This window comes from Parasteatoda tepidariorum, chromosome 11 (assembly GCF_982258835.1).
Source record: "Parasteatoda tepidariorum strain Cologne lab strain chromosome 11, Ptep-v5.0, whole genome shotgun sequence".
Taxonomy (NCBI): domain Eukaryota; kingdom Metazoa; phylum Arthropoda; class Arachnida; order Araneae; family Theridiidae; genus Parasteatoda; species Parasteatoda tepidariorum.
The window spans coordinates 61,795,120-61,817,083 of record NC_141765.1 but is presented as its reverse complement, the minus strand read 5'-3'; the positions used below and the strand labels follow the sequence as shown (position 1 = coordinate 61,817,083).

General features: G+C 28.3%; 1 long non-coding RNA gene across 1 annotated transcript; it reads right to left on the bottom strand.

Annotated features, from left to right (window-relative positions):
- Positions 1–1,123: 1,123 nt before the first annotated feature.
- LOC147801817 (uncharacterized) lies at positions 1,124–1,465 on the bottom strand. The gene is made up of 2 exons (XR_015430450.1): positions 1,326–1,465; positions 1,124–1,268 (listed from the first exon to the last, which is right to left on the bottom strand). It is a non-coding gene; the product is annotated as an uncharacterized LOC147801817 (long non-coding RNA).
- Positions 1,466–21,964: the final 20,499 nt, after the last annotated feature.

Genomic DNA, 21,964 nt, shown 5'->3' with positions numbered 1-21,964 from the left:
TATATTTTCTTTCTCCCTTTTTTTTCTCAAAGTTAATTTTTTATGTGTAATCTTAAATTGTATTGGGTATGAATTTGGTTTGATGTAAGATAAGTGCAATTCATTTAAAGTGAACAAATGTTTTATTTTTCAGTTTAATGCAAAATTTTGGTTTTAAGTTCTTAAGTAATTTTTTAAAGTATTGATTTTAAAATATTTTAAGTGTTTTAGGTGTTTAAATTTTCTGTAGTAAACATAATTCTTTTAAGTGTACTTTGTCTCAGCAAATCGATTTAAAATCAATTAATTTATGTGCAGTTTGATTAAAGTTTCTTGAAGTTAAATTTTTTTTGTTTAATATCTATTTAGAATGATTAAATTATGTAGATTGCGTTATATTTATATGAATACATTATTTTTTTGATTGATTTGACTAGAATAATATTAGCTTTCTGAATCAGGCTCTAAGTAAGCCTACATTAATTATATGTATTGTAAATATTGTATAATTTCTATTCTCTAATAATACCATTGCACATTGATGTGTAAATATTCATACTTGTCTTGTGTTTCTAATTTTCTGTTTTCATTTGAGAGGTTAAAAGTGAGGTATGTTCTAAATCATTGTTATTATAAATTTTTTTTTGTAATTAAATAAAATATTTTGCTTTCTTTACTTAATTTTTTGTGTCAATAATGCATATATTATTTAGTAATGTGTCATGTAGTTGAAAGGTATGACATGTTGTTTTTAGAAATAACATGAAGTGTATTTTTCCACAAATGTGTAAAAATAAATAAAATATATGTGGGCATGGTTTAGCTTCGTACTTTAACATTTAAAATGATAAAACTGTTTTAGCACTGAAGGATTTTGGTAGTTTGAAACAGTTGTAAATATTTTTTTTTTTTTTTAGATTGAACAAGTCATTTGTCATCTGTCATGCTGCTTCAGCATTCATATAAATTTTTATTTCTTTGAAAAGACGGAAAAAGTATTTTATATTTGTCATATTTCAAATTCTTTTTTAATACTTTGATATCAATCTAAAACAGATACATAAATCAAATAAATTTCTCTTTCTCTTAAAAGTTAAAAAAATGTTCAAAATTTTTTTCATTTGATTGTTTAATACCTAGTTCATGATCAGTGATTTCTTAGTAATGTTTTGCTATGTCTGCTTTAGTTTGAAGCAAATCAAATAAAATATTGTACAAGGGTTTTCACTCTCCTATACTAAGAAAGTGGTTACTACAGTATTTCTCATTAAAACCAGAATGAAATGAGACTAAAATATTGTGAGCCGAAACTTATTTGTACATTTTTAATTTCTCTGCTTTATGACCTTTTTTTTTATAACACTTATTTAAATTAGAACAAATTCAAAATCGGGTACTTTTTAATAAATTTTTATTCTAGAAATATTTTTCTAAGTCGTAATTTATCATCCAAAAATACTTCATTGGAAAAAGAAAAAAATTCGTATTCTAGAAAAGAAACATGCCTTCATGAATGTTAATTTCCGAAGTTGAAATACTTCATTATTGTAGAACAAGAATTTTCATTTTGAAAAGAATTTCTACAATACTTAAAACATAAAAGCTGTTTTTTTATATTTAAGGAAAATAATTTTCGTGTCAGAAAATTTATATGTACCCTAAAATTAATAAATTGAATTGTCAACTTTATCGCAAGCTCGATGAAAGATGTTTAATACACGTAAATAGAAATGATTGAATATTCTTTTAAGTTCCAAAAAATACTTACTTCTATTCCTAGTACTTAACATCAAGTAGTGCTAAGTTGAGCCATTGGTATTTTTTGTAATGAAGATTACTGTAATTAAATTGCTTTTGATGAAATGAACACAAAAGCTCTGAAAACACTTTCTTCAAGATTGATTTATCTATATTCAATGTTGAACCTTACCTTTGAATTGTTTCTATGTTAATATGAAAGTGAGATTAATGTTAAGTTGAAAAACTAAAATATAAAGATTAGTCTACATTTCATTATTTTTTGAACACTATAGTCTAAATAAAATTTGCTTTTAAATTTCTAAAGAATGTTGTGCTCATATGTTGTTGTAAATGAAGAAAATTTTGATGTGTATTTAAAATGTATATTTAATGTATTGGTATGCATTTTGTATAAATATATATATTTAGTGTACACGTGGTTAAACTATTGATACATTTTTATAGACTAGAATTTATGATCATCGAATGTTCTAAAACATTTTTATAAATAATGGTTTTGGAACATTTCTACTATTATCTTCCTCTGTGACAAGTTTGTAAAATTTCTTGTACTTTTAATGATTGTTTTTTCTGTGAAATTGTATTGATTATGTTTAATAAATATCCATTTCAATTAAATTATGCAGTTTATTTTTTAACTTCTTTTTATACCTGATTATCAATTATGTCTTTTAAGAGGCTTAACTATCAATTTAATACCATGAAATAAGATTAAATATGAGGCAATTCGTAAAGTAACTCCCTTTTTTTTGTGTTAATGAAATCAGTCAGTCATTTCAATATAAAACTCAAGTACATTTTACTCCTAGTTACTTTATCTTACATAGTTCGAGAGTTGCCATCAAAGGATATAAGGATATTGTTTTGATTGAGGTAACAAAAAGGAAATATCAGAAGTTTGAGTATCTTTGCAATCTCTTAGTGAAGTTTCTCTCAAACTTCACTTTATTAGTCCGTGTCAAAATCATACAAAATTTAAATCCAATGATTGTTTAAAAATAATTCAAAATATATAAAGCTTTTCCGGTATCTGTATAATACAAGCTGTCCAGAAATATATATAATATTAACATCTAGTGTGATGCGATTATTGCATTAATAAGTTGAAGTACTTATACAATTATTATGCTTTTCTTATAATTTTAAAACATAAAATTGCCAGAAATATTTATGATCATAATAGGGGCTTTTGTAATATATTTAAGAGAAAAATAGTTAAAAAGGGTCGCATTCATGTCGCCGGCATTCTCCTTACCGACAGATCTTATCGTCGACGCTACTTGCGTTGTACAATCACTTCGCCGAAAACTCACATCACCGACTTTACATTACGATTATTTTGGCGATTGTACATTACGATTACATTCGATTATTCACCGTTTTGATTATTTTGGCAATTGTTCATTTCGCCGACATGATCGATTTTGATTTAGATTTTCTGCTTCACTTTCTTTATTAGTTGTTGAAGTTTTTTATGTTGAGAAACTTTTTGATTTTTTTTAAATATTTAATATGCATTATTTTGTGGTAATCAAAAATATACTATTAATAATTTATTTACTTAAAAGTTAAGTTATTGATGAGACCTAGGGAAGCAATTATTAAATATTAGCTCTGTAGAGAATTCCTAAGTTTAAAAATGAAGTACATGTCAACTTAAAATTTTATTTGTAAAACATTTGTTTTTGGAAATCAATTCGAAAGTGCTTATTTAAAGATTCATTTAGCAAAATTAAATAATTTTTATTACTTAAACTTTTTCTTAAATTGAAAGTAATTGTTCTAACAGTTTAGGGTTTATTGTATGTCATGCAGCAAAACAAAAAGCTCGTACTAGTATGGGTTTTTATGCGGGTTATCAACAGGCATATATCTCTATCGATTCTAAAGGCATGAATAGCAATAATTATGAACAAGTTATTAAATAGCTCTGTTATTTCTTTTTTTAAATTTTTTTTTTAATCACAAGTTGCAATTTTTATTCTTAGGAAAATATAGAAATATAAGGATATTGTTAATAAGGAGAATACTTTTTAACAGGAAACATATTCAACAGATTTTTCTGGGAGAGATTATATATTCTTTAAGGGTAATATATTTCTACGACAGTTAATTATATCTTTAGCGACAGCGCCCTTTGTGCAAGTTATAAAAATGGCATAGTTTGTGAAAGTAAAAAGCGTTTGTTATGCATTTTTTACATATTTGAAAAGATGCTTTGCTGCATTTTTTGTACTGTTAAAAATTTGTAAGAAATGAGAATTATTAATTGATCGTAATGATTTTTATCTAGATGGAAAAATCTTGCCGGATCGGCAACTTTTTAAATATAATTTTAAATTTTTTAATCATTTAAGTTGTTTTAGGTTCCTAAGTTCAAACAATTCAGTAAGTTAGTATATATTAATTTAATTTTAAAATTTTGTTTTGAGCTTACAGGCTTCAATTTGTAGCTTTTTCATGTTTCTTGGTAGAAGAGCATTAAAGATCACCTTTAGGCTTTGTCTATGACTGCTTATATATATATATATATATATATATATATATATATATATATATATATATATATATATATATATATATATATATATAACATAAAAAGCTTCAACTAATATTTTTATGTTATTCCTTTTCTGTAAATCTTTTTCTTAATTTATTATTCAAAACGAAACTCAACTATTATTCAAACTCTCTTACACTTTCAAATTCCCATCCTGTCTTTTAATCTATTTTTAGTTCAAGTATGCATTATAATTAACAGTTTGACATTTTCCCCATTTCTAACTTGTGAGAACCCCACGACCTATTTAATAGACCAATTACAATTACTAAGATTTCCCTTATTCCCTAAAACGAGGCATTTTACGGATTTATTTTGGCAACATTTTCCCTGACTTTTATTGAGGAGCACAACGATTTTGTGCCACTTGAATATTCATTCTCTCATAATGATGGTAAATAAAATTTGCTCTTTAAAATCCTGCTCCAATTTATCCTGCTCGCATGACTGTCACTTGTATATATATGGGCCATTCTCACGAAAACTCATTTTTCAGTTCATAAAATCCCAAAAAAGTAAAGTGAATAAAAAGCTCTGAAACTTTTTATATTAATAGAAATATGTAATGGCATTATAAAGAAAGCATATGTCCTATAAAATATACTTAATATTTAAATAAATTAATTAATTTCACTGTTTAAAAAGTGAGGGAATGATATTTTATTTTAATACATGTTTTCCTCTAAGTTACAGCTACCTCAAGTTTGAAAATGATAACATACTAAGTATATCTAATATTTCTTATAATTTAGTTTTATATTTTTAATATTTTTTACAGGTTTGGGAAATAAAATTGGCTGGTACGATTGAACAAAAAAAAAAGTTTAATAATATGCTCATCTTGAATCATTCCCTCACTTCAGCGTCATTCCCTCACTTCAGCGTCATTCCCTTACTTCAGCATCATTCCCTCACTTTATACACTAGTGAGGGAATGACAAATTTAATAAAATTTAAAAACAACTGTTAGGCCTAATTAATTTCTGAAATCAATCACATACAATTATATTCATACAAGAAAGCAACATATAATTATCCACTTTCTCGATGAAGTTGTATTTTATTTTACTTTAAAAAACGACGTGAGGTGACAAATGTAAAAATTTTTACCTGGTTTGATTCATTCAAATTTATTCCACAGCAGAGCTTCTTTAAGTTGAAGATGGAAACATACTGCAATTTTGTTCTACGATGCCAGTTGTTAACTGCTAAAGTTTTTATTAAAATATTTTTATTCTAAGAAGATTGCAGGTGTTAAGAACATTGTTGTGAGGGAATGACGCAAAACACTGGGGACAAAGTTTAAAATAGTGCTGTGTTAATATTTTTATCAGAAATTAAATTTAAAATTGATTTTCTGAATTCTATATTTCAATATTCTGAAATAAAAAACACGAATTTGTAAATTTTTCTATTTTTATTTCAGAAACAATTTTCTCTTTTTTTAAATCAACAGTGGGGACAAGTGAGGGAATGACATATTGGTATATATTATAATTACCTAAAATAAATAAAAAATAAAAATTGATAATTTTATTTTTATTCTTTTGTTAACCTGCATTCTGAAAGACACTTTCCCTGAAATTTTTTTTTTCATAAGTTGTAAAACAAACATAAAATATACTGGGGACATGAAAATGACTGTTTTTGTGAGAATGACCCATATATATATATAAAACTAACTCAGTGGCGCGACAGCCCATTAAGAGGGCCAAGGCCGACTGTGCCCATCTCAGTTTTCTTGACCTTGGGCTCTGGGGTGCAGGAGCATATGTTCCGGTTAGGTGGTCAGCCGAACGCGGAACCCCCAGTGTTAGTTCCCAAGCATGCTTGGTACTCATTTTATCGACCCACTGAAGGGATGAAAGGCTGAGTCGGCCTTGCCCGGCCCAAGGATCGAACCAAGGACCTGTGGCACGACTGCGCGAAGCGCTACCGCTCAGCCACCGGGCGTCACACATATATATATATATATATATATATATATATATATATATATATATATATATATATATATATATATATATATATATATATATATATATATATATATATATATATATATATATATATATATATATATATATATATATATATATATATATATATATATATATATATATATATATATATATATATATATATATATATATATATATATATATATATATATATATATATATATATATATATATATATATATATATATATATATATATATATATATATATATATATATATATATATATATATATATATATATATATATATATATAAGTATCAAATCAAAATCTATTAAAGAAAGCTAAAATAAAAACAATCGAAGATGAAATTAAAAAACGAAGATGGAGCTGGCTCGGACATATCCTTAGAATGCCCAAAGAAAAAATTTCATCTGTTGCGCTTACATGGGCCCCTGATGGTAAGAGAACAAGAGGAAGACCCAGACTTACCATCCAGCGCATGTTTTTGGGCGAATTAAAAGAATGTGGAATATCTGGCTGGGAGGAAGCAAGATCTATTGCTAAAGACAGGAGGCGTTGGAGGGATATGCTGGAGGCCTTAAGTGCCCAAGGCACGTAGAGGATAAGTAAGTAAGTAAGTAAGTATATATATATATATATATATATATATATATATATATATATATATATATATATATATATATATATATATATATATATATATATATATATATATATATATATAATATATGTATGGAACAAGTTATTCAGCAAGAGACATGCGAAAACAATCGTTCTCGCATTAAATACTTACAGATTTTGATGTAAACAGGTTCCAGTCGTACATACCTTTGTAACTCTACGCATTATGGAAAATCATTTAATGCTTTCTAATATGGAAGTGAAAGAGAGACAAGATTCTAAAAATAACTCCTCCTTTGAAATATAAATCTAATTATAATTCTAATCTAATCTATAAATCTAATTATTGGTATGTTTTCAGCCTTTTGAAGTCAGAAAATATAATTTCTACACCTATTCTTTACCAAAGACATTTAATGAAAACGAAAGAGTTAATGTTTTTTTATATTTTATATATATATATATATATATATATATATATATATATATATATATATATATATATATATATATATATATATATATATATACAGCACAATAAAGGCAAAAAAGATAAAGAGAAAAGCAAGAAAAACGAAGAAAATTTAAATAAATTATAAGTTTTATTTACTGTGCATAAACTGCAAGTATATAGAACTCATAAAATAAGTTAAAAATATAGATAAAACATAGAAAATAATTAAGATTAATGAAAAGAAAAATTATTAGAATAAAATAAAAAAAATATTAAATTTTATTTTATTATACTTAACTTTATATACATATATAACGTTTCTTATAAAAGAATATTTTTAAGCGTGCTTTATAAATGATATTTATTCAAAGCTATTAGAAAAAAACAAACAAATAATCATTAGAATTCTTTCTTAGTTTGGTAACATTTTTTTGAATAATGTGCAACTTATCCTTTCAACATTATCGATATCATAGTTTGATTTATTAAGAATGTTCTGAAGGAATAACAATAATGGCCTGAAACAAAATCAATAGCGAGTAGCTCTTAGTTCTAAGTGTTGTAATATGTATCTATCGCAAAAGGTATATTTTGTTTCGATTGTCGTTATTTCTCTGACGTCAAAGTAGTCAGAATGTGATTTATAGAGAATATTCCTCTAACTTTTCATCGTATCTATATAGATACGATAAAAGGTTATGAGCCCTTGACATTTGAGTTAATCTTACTTTTAACACCCTTTTCCCTAACCTGTCTAGCCATTTCAAAAACTAATCATTTTGATCTCGTTGCCAATTCAGGTATTCATTGGAAATGTGATAATGAGTGGCCTATTGAACAATTTATTTTATCGTGCTTTTCTTTTTTCCCCCCCTTCTCCTTTTAACCACAGAGAATGAAACAAGAATTCGTTTTTTATTCTATAAAAAGTTTTATGTTTTTTAATGACAATGATTTGATTCGTTCAAAGTTGTTTATTATGAACTCTGATTTAACGAGATTCTAGGTTTAGCGAGGAAATTTTTTAACTCTTTAAGGTTAAAAATTCTTTTTAAAACCCCATTATTACGGGCATAACTCGAATTTACGAGGAGTTTTTGAAAAAATTTCTTGAAAAATCGTCTATTGAATCTGCCAGAAAAAAGCAAGTTCGTTGAAATTTTATTTCCTTTGAGAGGTTAAAAGTTCAATTTGTTTTAAAATTGTAAGTTGGTAAGTTGTAGGACAGTAAAGAGAAACAAAGGGAAATGTATGTGTCTTGCTATAATTGCAATAACTAATAACAGATTCTACTATACAAACCTTTGAATATGTGTAATATCTATCGTTGCGCATGTTTCTGATCAAATGTTTGTAAAACATAGAATGAGATAGGGATAAGGAATAGAATAATAAAACTACAGCATTCTACATCCGAAGACGAAAAAAAAAGGAGATATCTAAAATAATAATAATAACAAAATTCCTCCAATTTAAATTCAGTCAGTGTAAATAAAATTTTTTAAAATGTGTATTTTATTTTTTTATAAGGTTTTTTGTTGATTATTGTAGAGTGCGTAAAAAAAAGAAATAAATAAACGAAACACGCCGAATCTTTCACTTTTAATTCCCCTAATCATCGGATTTTCTCGTTGTAGGACTCAATCTTAATGATTTGAGGGGTTGACATCAAATAAGGTAATTAATTTGTGTAAACGATAATTTAAGTTACAAAATTAGACACAACATGTTTCTCGCAATAAACAGACCTTCAAAGTATAGGGGGTAGCCGCAATCTGGGTAATTAAGTCCCAATAATTCGGCCAGAAAAGCGGTCCTAAGTTCGGACCCCTTAATTTTACTTTTTGCGTATTTCGCTATATATCGACAACTTTTTAAGCGGATTAAAATAATTTTGTACACAATTGTAAAATTCGTTTTTTCAAAGATAATTCAAAACCTAAAAAAAAAATGAATTCAATAATATTTTTTATTGTTTTATTTAATAATGGTCGAAAAATTTTGAACTGCAAGGTATACATTTTTTAACATGATTTAAAAAAAACGTAACTTTAAATGGCAAAATACAAAGGTTGTACGAAATTGATCGAATAAAAAGTATATTTAAAATTCGATTTCTCAGGAACTATTTGACCGACTTCACTGAAGTTTTGCATTTTGCCATTTAAATTTACGTTCTTTAAAATTATTTAAAAAATTGTATAATAAATGTAAAATAATTATTGAAAATTATTTTTTTTGTTGAATTATTTTTGGATAAACGAATTTCACAATTAAGTGCAGAATACAATTCGCTTAAAAAGTTCTCGAGATATGGTGAAATACGCAAAATGTACAATTAACATTAAAAGGACCAAGTCTTCTTTCCTGACCAAATTATTGGGACCATATTTTCTCAATTGCGCTACCCCTATATTTTGGTGGTCAGGAATCATAATTATTATTAGCATATTTGAGATCACCCTCTCGTACCTTAAAGATTGATTCCTAGTACGTGTTCATCCGATAATTAGATTAAAAGTTATTCAGGGTGTTTAATTTATATTTTAGCGCGCTATACATTATAGCTTTTATATTTGATAATTTCTGCTGCCCCGGTTTTCTTGGTTCCTACGTTCTTGTTATAACTGAGTTCGAATGTACACTACCCTACAATAATGGAAGAAACACTTACAATTTATAAAATGTTTTTTAAATTTCTCAAGAAATGCTTGGATATTATTTACAATGGCTACTTAAACATTTTATGAAGATATGGACATTTTTATAAATAACTAATTGCTAAAACTAATAACAAATGATAATATCTTACAATAATCTTCCGGACACCAAATTGTGATAGTATACGGTACGAAAATAGGGGAAAGAAAGTATTCTTTCATGGGCGATAATCCTCCACAATGCTGGCGTCATTTTTAATAAATCTTGTTTAATAGCACAAAATAAAATTCGTGAAAAACCCTTTGTAATTGTGAGCTTTCTTTTAAAAAGTAAAAAAACTACTTAGAAAATTGCATGAAACTCTTTAAATTTTTATGATATTCAAATCATACTTTTTTTCATTAGTTGCCACATAGGATAGAGCTTACAAAATTATAAAAAAATAATTTTTAAATTTTTTCCGCGCATGCGCAGTACTAAAGAACTACTTTAAATAGTCATAGTTTGAGAATTTTTTAACAATTTTTTTTCAAGTTTTAAAACAAAAATTCAATAATTATTTTTAAATTGCTCAAAAAGTTCTGTTTAATTTTATTGAATATTTTTGAAATTATAGCAAAAAAACGCTAAAAATTTTTTATTTTTAAAAAATGTTCATATGTCCATAAATATTTAAGCTAGTTTTATGATTTTATGCAGTTATTACAAACAATAACCAAAGCAATCGGTATAAGTTACAAGCTTATTGCCTGATTTTCTGGCACAGGGTGTTCAAAAATACTTGCTTCCTTTCTTATTTTATTGTCGGTCTCTGAAACCTCTGAAAGTTTTAAAACCTTAATGTTAAGTATGAAAAATGGCATGAACTAACTATCTCGAAAGTTACAAAATAATCCTCTAAGTATTTATTGAGAAATTTAAAAAAATTTCAAAAACTGAAAGTGTCTCTTCCATTATTGTAGGGTAGTGTATGTAATTCCTTATGGATATGCTTTAGAATAGCTTATTATACAAAAAGTGACCTTATTTATCATATTTTGTAAAAATTTATTATAAATATTAAATAAAATTGATTGTAATTGTTTTATTTAAAAATTAATCAATTCAGAGTCAGGGAAATTATTTATATTTCTTGAGCTAGCGATTTCAAAAATGAAGCATTTTTGGTATTGTTTTCTAATACTCTATATTAAGACTTTATTTAGTATAAAATAAAACTTATTTAGTAGGTTTCGGTGTAACAAGTTATAACTTGTTCGTAACACGTTAGTTATAGTTTAAAAATATTGCAAAATTTGAAAGTTAGTTATACCTTTATTGAGGCGCTCTGAATAAAGATTGTAGATCCTGATCGACCTCGAATTTTAAGATAAATCAATGAATACAGTTCGTTTTCACTTCGGTATATTTTGAAGATGAGATATAAGAGTTTTAATCTATCCCAATTCATTTGATTATTCAGCATATGAAGTATGAACAGCAAGAGTATACTTTCATACACTTATCTCATAATTTGGGTTATCTATCATTAGTTGTTATCTACCATTTTTTCTGCAATTATTATGCGACGTGGTTTTAAATTAATATTAGTTTCAATTGAGGGTTTAGGACAAAATAGTGATTAGTCATATTTTTTTTAACATCAAATTTGTTCAATTCTGGTTTATAAACAAGTATTTTACAAGTTTACGGACTTTTCTCTATAAGAGTTCAATACACATTAACATCGTATTGCTTACATGAGTATTTTATTGCCGTTGTTAAACAGCCGACCCAATTTTTGAGTTTACGACTAATGCTCATTTCCGTAGCCCTTTAATAAAGCCATTCCAGAAGACAAGGGAACTCCTGGATCAAGTATTGGGTGAAATTCGCCTTCATGAAGGATTTTTTGATGAAACTAACTCGCATTTGCGTTACATATAAGGAAAATCACGAAAACCTCGCACGGTAAGCCTGATGGCGAGGGAACTCTATCCCGTGATCCGTCTACCACTGAGGATATTTTATGTCATTGATGCGATTGGTGCAAACCGGGTGGGGAGTTCGCATCGACCAACCACTGCTGGAAATCGAACCCGGGTCTATGTTTCTATCCCTTGCGCCACCACGTTCGCGCAGTGTAGTGATAGTAAAGATACGGTTCCCAGTAGAAAACCAAAGTCAAGCATCACTGACTACGGTCTGTAAGCGGGTGGGTGACCACTATGATCAGCCTGCGTAGGGACCGAGGGTGTGCTGCATCGGTCCTCCTTAAACTGTTCTATCATAAATTGTTCAACTTCGCTCGCAGATCATCGGGTTATCCAAGTGGAGTAGCCATCCTTTCCTCAGAGTATCAAAACTGTGATGACAAGTCTTAGGATCATTCTCAGGGATGTTTCTCCATCGCCAATAGCTCATTGTGCAGCGCACTAGTGCCACGCATATAAATTACCTGCATTTACTTTTAAAGTTTTATTCTACATATGTTGGTGAAAGTAATTTTTAATTTAGTGTTTAAAGATTCCGATTTACTGAACCTAGAGGTAATAAATTAGTTTCGAATGTCTATTCAGAATAATTATATCGCTAACAAATTTCCTAAACCTTTTATAAATTACGTTTTAAAATTAGAATATTGAAATTCAGAAGTTCAAAAGAGGCATTTGATTAATAATGTTACGATTAAGCAGCAAAATTTATAGCTAAATATTTTTCACATGTTGTTATCTGATTGAACAAGTTAAAGCTCAATTTTTCAGTTGGAAAATTTTATTTTATGTGTTGTATGTGTGTTAATATTGAATACAGTCAAACTTATTTATAGTTTCGATTTTTTTTATGGATTATTTGTTTTAAAGTTCCGAAAGCTTTGTTTCATAGCATTCAGTTTTAGGGAAACATTTTAAGACGGAGTGCTTTATTATACGGAAACATTTAAATTGATGCCAAAATTCTAATATTATCTAACCTTAGGTAGTGAAACTTAAGTCAGTTAAATAAAGATTGATCACTCTTGAATTTGAGAGAGAGTCTGAAGGTCAAAGGAATGTAACTAAATGTAATTACTTGAAATACTTCTGACCTAATAATCAGATTTTCATGTTCTACGACTCAATCTTAATGGTTTGAGGGGGTGACCTCAAATATGTTAATTAGTTAGTGCAGGCTACATTTTAAATTACGAAATCAGTCACGAAAACGTACTTTCTCTGAATAACTCTTTGACGCAGAATAATGTTAACATATTTGTTATATTTTGTTTGTTAGAATAATGTTAACATATGACTTAGAATAACTAAACATATTTTTCATAATTTTTTCTTTATTTTGTATGAATTTAGGTCAAAACAAGTGAAAAATATATTTTGAATTTTAATAATTTATGATTACGAAATACAGTATGAAACACCGGTTTCTTTTTCTTCGTTAAAGGTAAAATCTTCCAAGCACGGCTCATTTTCAAACAATAATTTTTAAATTTGTTGTTATTTGTAGCTATTTAGCTCTAACAGAAACAGTAATTGATCACTGAAGTTTCTTTAATTTACAAAATCAATTATTGATAATTTATGAAGAAAAAAAAATTCAAACTATTCTTTTGGATTTTATATTTTAGTACAAATATAAATCCGATAATCTAACAGACTTTTAGTAACTATTAGACTGTTTTTTTTTAAATTAAAAAAAAAAAATACCAAAATCTATTTTGCTTGTAATCAGAGAGTCAGGAAAAAATGCACAAAAGTGACACCGATCTAGTATCAAAAATATCATCATCGTCGAAGGATTAAACATGCCTTTTTTACGACGGATTTGGATTTCTTACCGACGGATTTGGAAATTATAAGTGATAGGCGTAATCTGGAAAATATTGTCCTAATAAAGTTGATATCCATATCCTCGTCGTAAGGAAAGTGGTCGAGAGTTTGAACCCTTTCATGTTAATTTTTCTTTTTTTCTTTTTACTCCATATTTCGAGAAAAAGTTTTGCATACAATTATAATTATGCTTATAATTAATTAAAGTAAGTAAAAAAATTTTAAGTCTGGCAGCAATGCCACCATATACGCGGTATTGGATTCAGTAAGTAGAAGTGCCATGTTGCTGATATGGCAGCATTAATCCACTAAGGGTTAGTTCAAGTATATATTGCATGTGAATGTTTCATGTAAGCGATATATTGTAAAGCGATTAGCTCTTTAATTTTCATAATTTTAATAAAATAGTTTTTTAAGTTCTTATTTCTGTATCTTTTATTTAAAAAAAATTAAACATGATTTTGAGAATAGAAAAATAGGAAATTATTCACCAAATGATTATAGGATGCATTCCGTAATGATTTTACAGAGTATCTATTTTAAAACCCATTTTAATTTTGCTATGAAGAAACCATAAAGGAAAATTTCTTTTCAAATATTATATAAAAGATTATTTAACTTAAACTGTTTAAATTGATAAAAAACTGAGAAAACTAATACCTCCGTTGTAATAGATTATTTCCCCGAGTTGGTTACATACGATTTTTATATAAAATAATGGAACCACTTCCATACTTACTCAATTTTTTCTCATTTCTCAGGAAACATTTAGATAATTATTTTGAAACTTTTGAAGTATTTAGGCCATGCAATTTCTCATCCATATCAAAAAAGTTTGAAGATTGTAGAGGTTTAAGATTAAAGATTAAATTATGAACAAAATAAAATAAATTACGAACGAAAATAATATTTTAAAACATTATATAGCGATAAGTTTGTAACTTGTGTACAATTATTTTTATTAAACTTAAAAATAACTCTAAAAGTTTTGCCTAATTTTATTGAACATTTTTGCAGTTATAGTAAAAAAACGTAAGTCAAAAAAATTCGTTTATTTTTAAATAAAAATTTTCATATTTCCTTGAACATTTTAGTTAGGTTTACGAAATTTTGCGCAGTCATTGCATATGATAGTAAACGTAATTGACACAAGTTACAAGCTTCTCGCTATATTTTTTGGCACAGAAACTTACAAAACATTTTCCAAAAGCATTATTGCCTGTCTATCAAACCTCTAAAACTTTTAAATTTTATTGATATGTAAGAGAAATCGTGTGGCCTAAGTACTTCTAAAGTTTTAAAATCATTTTCTAAATAATTTTTGATAAATGTGAAAAAATGAGTAAGTATGGAAATGTTTCCATTTTTTTTGTCCAACTCTCTTGTATATTAAATATCTTGAAAAAATTCCATCAAATTTACTTTAATCGCTCGTTTTGCGAAAAATTTCCCAAGCGAAAAAAAATAGAAAAAAAAAGTATTCACATCTCAATTCCTGTTTTTAGTCATTTAAAATAAAAGCTGATTGGCGAGTGATACTTGGGGAACCGAAAGTACTGCGTCTGTTAAGATGTTAAGGCCAGAAATTTGAAAACGAAGGAAAGAGATGAAATTCATAGAGCAATATTCAAAATCATTACTGATGGCTTATTTTTGCAGTTAATAAAGTATATTTCGAATTAATGTTAACAAAAAATAATGTAATGTGCTAATAGCACTTTTTTTAATCAATATTAATCTCAATTTCCTGTTAGAGACCTGTTTCCTGTTTCCTGCATAACAGGCGCTAGGTTTCTTCATCTATTGATGTCCGAGGTTTTTAGATCTTTTTTCACAGATTCAATCCATCTAGTGTTTGGACTTCTCTTTTTTCGGTTGCCAGTAAGCTTTTCAAAAGTCAGCTTTTTGACTGGGTCCTCATCATCTTTTCCACGGATGTGACCCAGCCATCTTATTCTATTGGATTTAATAACTGATATTTTGTTTGGTTGCTTGAATTTTTTGAACAATTCATAATTGTACTGAATGTGTCAAACATCGTTTTTTTTAACATCTCCAAAGATGGCTCTGAGTTTTTTTCTAATTAGAGGTTATTGCACAATATTTAAATTAGTATTCTAAATTTAATGACGATTCATAATAATTTTCTGAATTGGACAATCATTAAACACTTAACCCTTATGCCTGAATACAATTCGAGTACTACGATTTTTTCTTTTGCACGTACAGGGCGCTAAAGAAGAAAAAATGAACCACCCTGAATAACTTTTGATATAATGATCTACACGTTCTAGGACTCCTTCTTAATAGTTCGTGGGTGTGACCTCAAATATTTCAATTAATTAGTGCACACGATATTTTAAGTTAAGAAATGAGATACGAAAGCGTACTTCTTCTGAATAAATATAAATTCTCTTTAAAAAACAGCTTCGGTTTAAGATGTAGGGGGTAGTCGCAATCTCGGAAATACGGTGTCCATAAATTGGTCAGGAGAGGGATCCAAAGTTTGGACCTCCTAATGTTAATTTTATTTTTTTAAGTATTGGGAGTACAAATTAGTTCGGTCTGTTTTCAAAAGATGGCTCTGCTGTTATGAATGTTTCATAGTAACAGCTGGTTGCAGTGGTTTCAAAGAGGTTAAACATCTGCCAATACTATTCAGTTTATATCGCTTTGAGTTCATACAGAAACCCTGTTTTTTACTTTGTTGAATATGTCAAATTTTGTGGTGACTAAGCAGTATCTGTTATAATTCGCAGAAAAGTGCAGCTGAAGTGCCTTGAATCCTTGTAGAAGTTTATGGTGACAATGCACCAGCTGATAAATCATGTAGGAAATGGTTTCGACGTTTCAAGAATGGTGAATGGTGAATGAAGAATGGTTAATGGGGAATGGTGTTTTATACAATGAGCTGCTACAACCTGGCGATTCTATTACGGGCAATTGGCATAGGCTACAATTGATTCGTTTGAGCCGTGCATTACGAGAAAAACTACCGGAATACGAGCAAAGACATGGCAAAGTTAGTCTTCTGCATCATAACGGTCGGCCTGATGTTGCAAAAGTCGTAAAAAATTATTTGGAAACGCTCCAGCGGGATATTTTACCTCACCCGCCGTATTCGTTAGATATTGCTCCTTCTGATTACTGGTTGTTCCGACGGATGCAGCATGATTTGGCAGGTCACCGGTTCACTTCCTTCGTAGAAATCAAAAATTGGCTCCTAACTTGGATCGCCTCAAAAGACGAGACATTTTTTTCGAGATGGAATTCGAAAATTGTCCGAAAGGTGGGAAAAAGTAGTAGCCAGCGATGGATAATACTTTGATTCAGTCATTTTGTTCTGAAATAAATGCATTTTTGACCACAAAAAAGAAACGAAAAAAAAATGGACCGAACTAATTTGTACTCCCTATATTTCGGCATATATCGAGAACTTTTTAGGAGAATTGAAAATTTTTTGCACACAATTAAGAAATTCGATTATCCAAAGATAATTACATGCCAAAAATAAATTTTAATAAATATTTATCATTTTTTATTATTTTATTTATTGATAGTCCAAAAATTTTGAACTGTAAAGTATACAATTTTTTTACATCATTTTAAAGTATCTAATTTTACATTGCAAAATTCAAAATTTGTGCGAAATCGGTAAAATAGTTCCTGAGAAATCAAATTTTAAAAAAGTCGCGATCACCGGAACTATTTAATCGATTTCGCTAAAATTTTGTACTTTGTCTTGTGAAATTAGATACTTTGAAACGATGCGAAAAAATTTTATATCCTTACGATTCAAAATATTTTCGATAATTATTAAATAAAATAAAAAATAATAATAAATATTTACTGAAATTTATTTTTTGCATGGTATTATCTTCGGATAAACGAATTTTACAATTGCGTGCAAAATTTTTTCTATTTACTTAAAAATTCCTTGAGATATGGTAAAATATGCATAAAATAAAATTTAGGGGGTCCAAATTTATCCTAACCGAACCATGGGGACCATATTTCCCTGATTGCGGCTACCCCCTATATTTTGTTGGTCAGAAATCCAAATCCATCCACAAAAAAATATGTACGTTTTCGTATCTGATTTCGTATTTTAAAACATCATCTGCACTAATTAGTTAGCATATTTGAGGTCACCCCCCTCGAGCCATCAAATGAGTCCTAGAACGTGAAGATTGATTCGATCATTAAATCAAATAATATTCAAAGTGGTCCGTTCTTTTTTTTTTTTTTTTTTCTTTTTTCTCTTTTTTTCTTTTTGCGAATTGTACATCGCTCAGGCAGTGTATTTTCTCACACCAATCCACTGATTTGCCCGGCTTTTTCACATTTTTTACTTTGCAGTGTTTATAATAAATGTCTCTTATGAAGGAGAGTTCGATTTGTAAAAATATTTCAGGAACAGGTTTTACCGTTTTTCATTTAGACGCAGGGCCGGATTAACCCATAGGCACACTAGGCACGTGCCTAGGGCCTACTAAATTCAGGGGCCTACGAAAAACTTGAGAGAAAAAAATCAAAAAAAAAAAAAAAAAAATCAAACGTAGTGGAATCAGAAAAACAGTTTTGTTTTTCTGATTCCACTATGTTTGATTTTTTTTCTTTTCACGATAAATTTCGCACTCAATAAATTCTTTTTATTCATAAATTTTATCATTAGGTTTTTTTTTTTTTTTTAAATTCCGTTGATCTTGCCTTGTTCCGGGTTTTAATATTTATGCTAGTGCCTTTTTTAACTATCGTTTCGGTTCGATAATTTTCAAGTGTTTTGATTTACATTAATAAGTTTTCCTTTTATTTTATTGTTTCCCCCCCGTTTAATTAGGTATGAAATATATTGCGTTATTTAATCATTGGTTTTGTTTATATAAGTTAATTTAGGAATTGTCATTATTTTTAAAAAATAAACATGAGAATTTTGTATTTTTTAAACTTGTTTTTCTTGTCTAAACTTGTAAATTTTTTTTATTCTTTTAAATGTTATATTTCTACCATTTTTTTTTTCTTTTTAAAGTTAGGAGTACCTTTCTTTTTTCTCTTACTTTATGCATTACACTCGTCGGTAAGGCAGATAAAGTTCGATAAACAAATTCGTAAATTAAAATCCATATTAATAAAAATGTAAAAAAAAAAAATATGCAAGAAAATTTTAGCATATATTTTGAAAAGAGGGGAGGAGTGGGGGAAGGAGGGGAGGGCCCAAAAACGGCTATGCCTAGGGCCTACGAAAGGTATAATCCGGCTCTGTGCCTAGGGCCTACGAAAGGTATAATCCGGCTCTGTTTAGACGGGAAATTTGATATTTCAACTTGTTCAGTATATTATACTTTGCGCATAGTATTTCTTCTCAATTTTCTCATGAAATAAAAGAAGACTGTGACGCTAAGTGGCACATAATAGAAAATAATTTTGATATTTCCATGTTTTAAAATATATTATTCCGGAGCTGAATTTTGAAAAGAAATAAAAATGTAAGTATTCAGAAATACATGTTTTCTCTCGTCAAATTATCACCTGTAAAATGTTCTTTTCAGTTTTTTACTTTCTTCTTCTTCTTCGTCTTAAAAAAAAAAAAAAACAACTTTCAGTAAAAATTATCAGAAATTAGTAAATGCAATACCTAAACAGTTTTGACTGCTGATTAATTCGTGCAAACGATAAGAAAACAGAATTGTTAAAACAGAAAATGCTTATTTTTGGTCACAATATGTTAGGAAAAGGAAACAGTTAAATAGTTAAAGTTCAAATAAAATCTTGAATTTGATAATTATTTTCATAAATGTATTTTGAGAAGTTTTATTTATTTTTCTAGTCAAACAGACAATTTTTCTTTTGTTGAGTAATCAGGCCTGAAAGTGAGACGGAAAAAAGAAAAAATTGGTAGTTAAACCATGTTAATAATTATTGATTTTCATTAGTAGTAAATCTATTCTAAACAATAAATTATTCATTGCAATTAACTTTTTCTTGGAGAAGAGGTTGTACTTATGTATTGCATCCGTTAAAAAAATTTTGGTAGTGCGGAAATTTTATTCCTCCCCAGAACAAGCTAAAAATGAAATTTATGTTTTACCAGTTTTTAATATTTTCCGTCTTGATATATATGGACTTTCAGCCCTGTGCGTAATCTAAAGGTATACCATCTAAAAAAAATTCTGAATTTTTTTTATTTTTTATTTATTTTTGAGCAATGTAAATACGTTCTTTACAACAATGTTATATTAGGGCCGGGATAGCCTGGTCGGTAGGGCGCTGGGCCCATATCCAAGAGGTCGTGGGTTTGATCCTCGCCGGCCGAAGACTCCCCGTGTAGTAAATGGTGACTGATGCACGTTAAATCTGTCGAGTCTCAAAGTTCTCCATGTTCCCACAACAAATCAATACCTCTGGGGGTACTGATCCAGGAGTTTCCTTGTCTTCTGGATTGGTTCAAAATTACAAGGCTACGGAGTTGAACGTAAGTAGGCGTAAACCCATGAAATTGGGTCGGCTGTTCAACGACAGTTATAAAATAAAATAAAAAACATTGTTATATTATAGACCTTTTAACGCGTTTTTTACGAAAAATTCTTTTTTTCAAACTGGTGTTAATAATTTTCTTGCTTCAACAGAGCTTTCTTCAATGAAAATTGTTTGTAACAGTTGTAGCTATAGGATAAAATAAAATATTAAAGATTGATTTTAAGTTTCAATTTTTTTAAGTATAATTTATTTTAAAAGTAATAATTGTGTAATAGTAATAAAGAAAAAGCGATATTGTGAATTCTATAATATTTTTTAATTTTTAGTTTCAAGTCAAAAATTTTAGTTCCTGTCACACTAAAATAAAAATTGTAGAATCTTTTTCATTAACTGCGTTATAACGGTTCTAAATTTTATTATTTTGGTATGCAACAGTGTAGAGTATTTAGATAAATTATTTTTAACACCAGTTTTCAAATGCTCGTTACAATCGTTTTTTAAAATTGATTTATTGAATTCATCTTTTGCTACGTTTTCCTCAAGTAAAACAATATATATAAGTACTTCAAGTACTTCAAGTACCTCAAGTACTTCAATATATATATCTTAACTGAACTTCACAGTCAATCAAATCATATTAAATTTAAAAAAAAGAAGAAAATCTATCTTTTAATTATTTTAAAACTCTGATAGATGGGGATATGCATTGTATTTTTTGCTTTCTCATTATAAGAATTGGAACTTAGCGTTTTGGAAAATTCTAGATGTTGAAAGCTTATTATTGTATATAGTATATTGATATATTATAGTATTTACTACAATTTTTCCACACTGTTAGAATTTTCATTTTGAAATCACGGTAAATAACCGGCAGTAGTCTGTCCATCCAATTAACTCTAAAGTTTACGGTTAGTATTTTTTTTAACCTTTGCTGGTTTGAAACTGTTTACAACTGGTATGGTTAAAAAAACTGTAAAAATTAAATTTAACTGGACATTGGAGTTAGGCAATGCTTAGCTTTTTTTATGTTTCGTTAGGTTATGGATACTGGAGTTAGATTCAGTTGTGTTTTGTCAAGAGAATCGTGGAACGTGGCTTAATTAGTTTATCTAGTGGTGCCATCTATCGTGAGGGTTGGGAAATACTAGATTTTTGTGCTGCCATCTACGCGTGAAGGAGATTTTCATATTTCAATAATAGGGGATCACCAATTGAAGCAGGGCCCGATTAACCTCTGAAAATAGGGGAAGCATAATAGGATTTTGGGGCCCCCCTAACTTGAGCAAAAGAAACTTTTGGTATTTTTCACCCATAAACAATACATTTTAAAGAGGGAAGAACCATGTGAAAACTATTAGAACCTTAGAAAGGAATACAGAGATCCTATGCAATCATGTTGGACCCTTCTTTACGTGCTTTATAAAGCACGTAAAGTAGGGTCCAACATGCATAGTAGCCAACTATATATATTAACAAAAACATGAGGGAGTAGCTAGCACATATGTTGACAAAATTTAAATATTTCACTAAATTAAATTATAAAGTTACTTGTTGTTATACGAAAGGTTCTTTGCAAAAAGAGTCTCTTTTTTTATGCCAATTTTTTTACTAGCGGCAAAACAACACAAAGCATCCCATTTTTTTTCTTTTCGAGAGTTTTTGT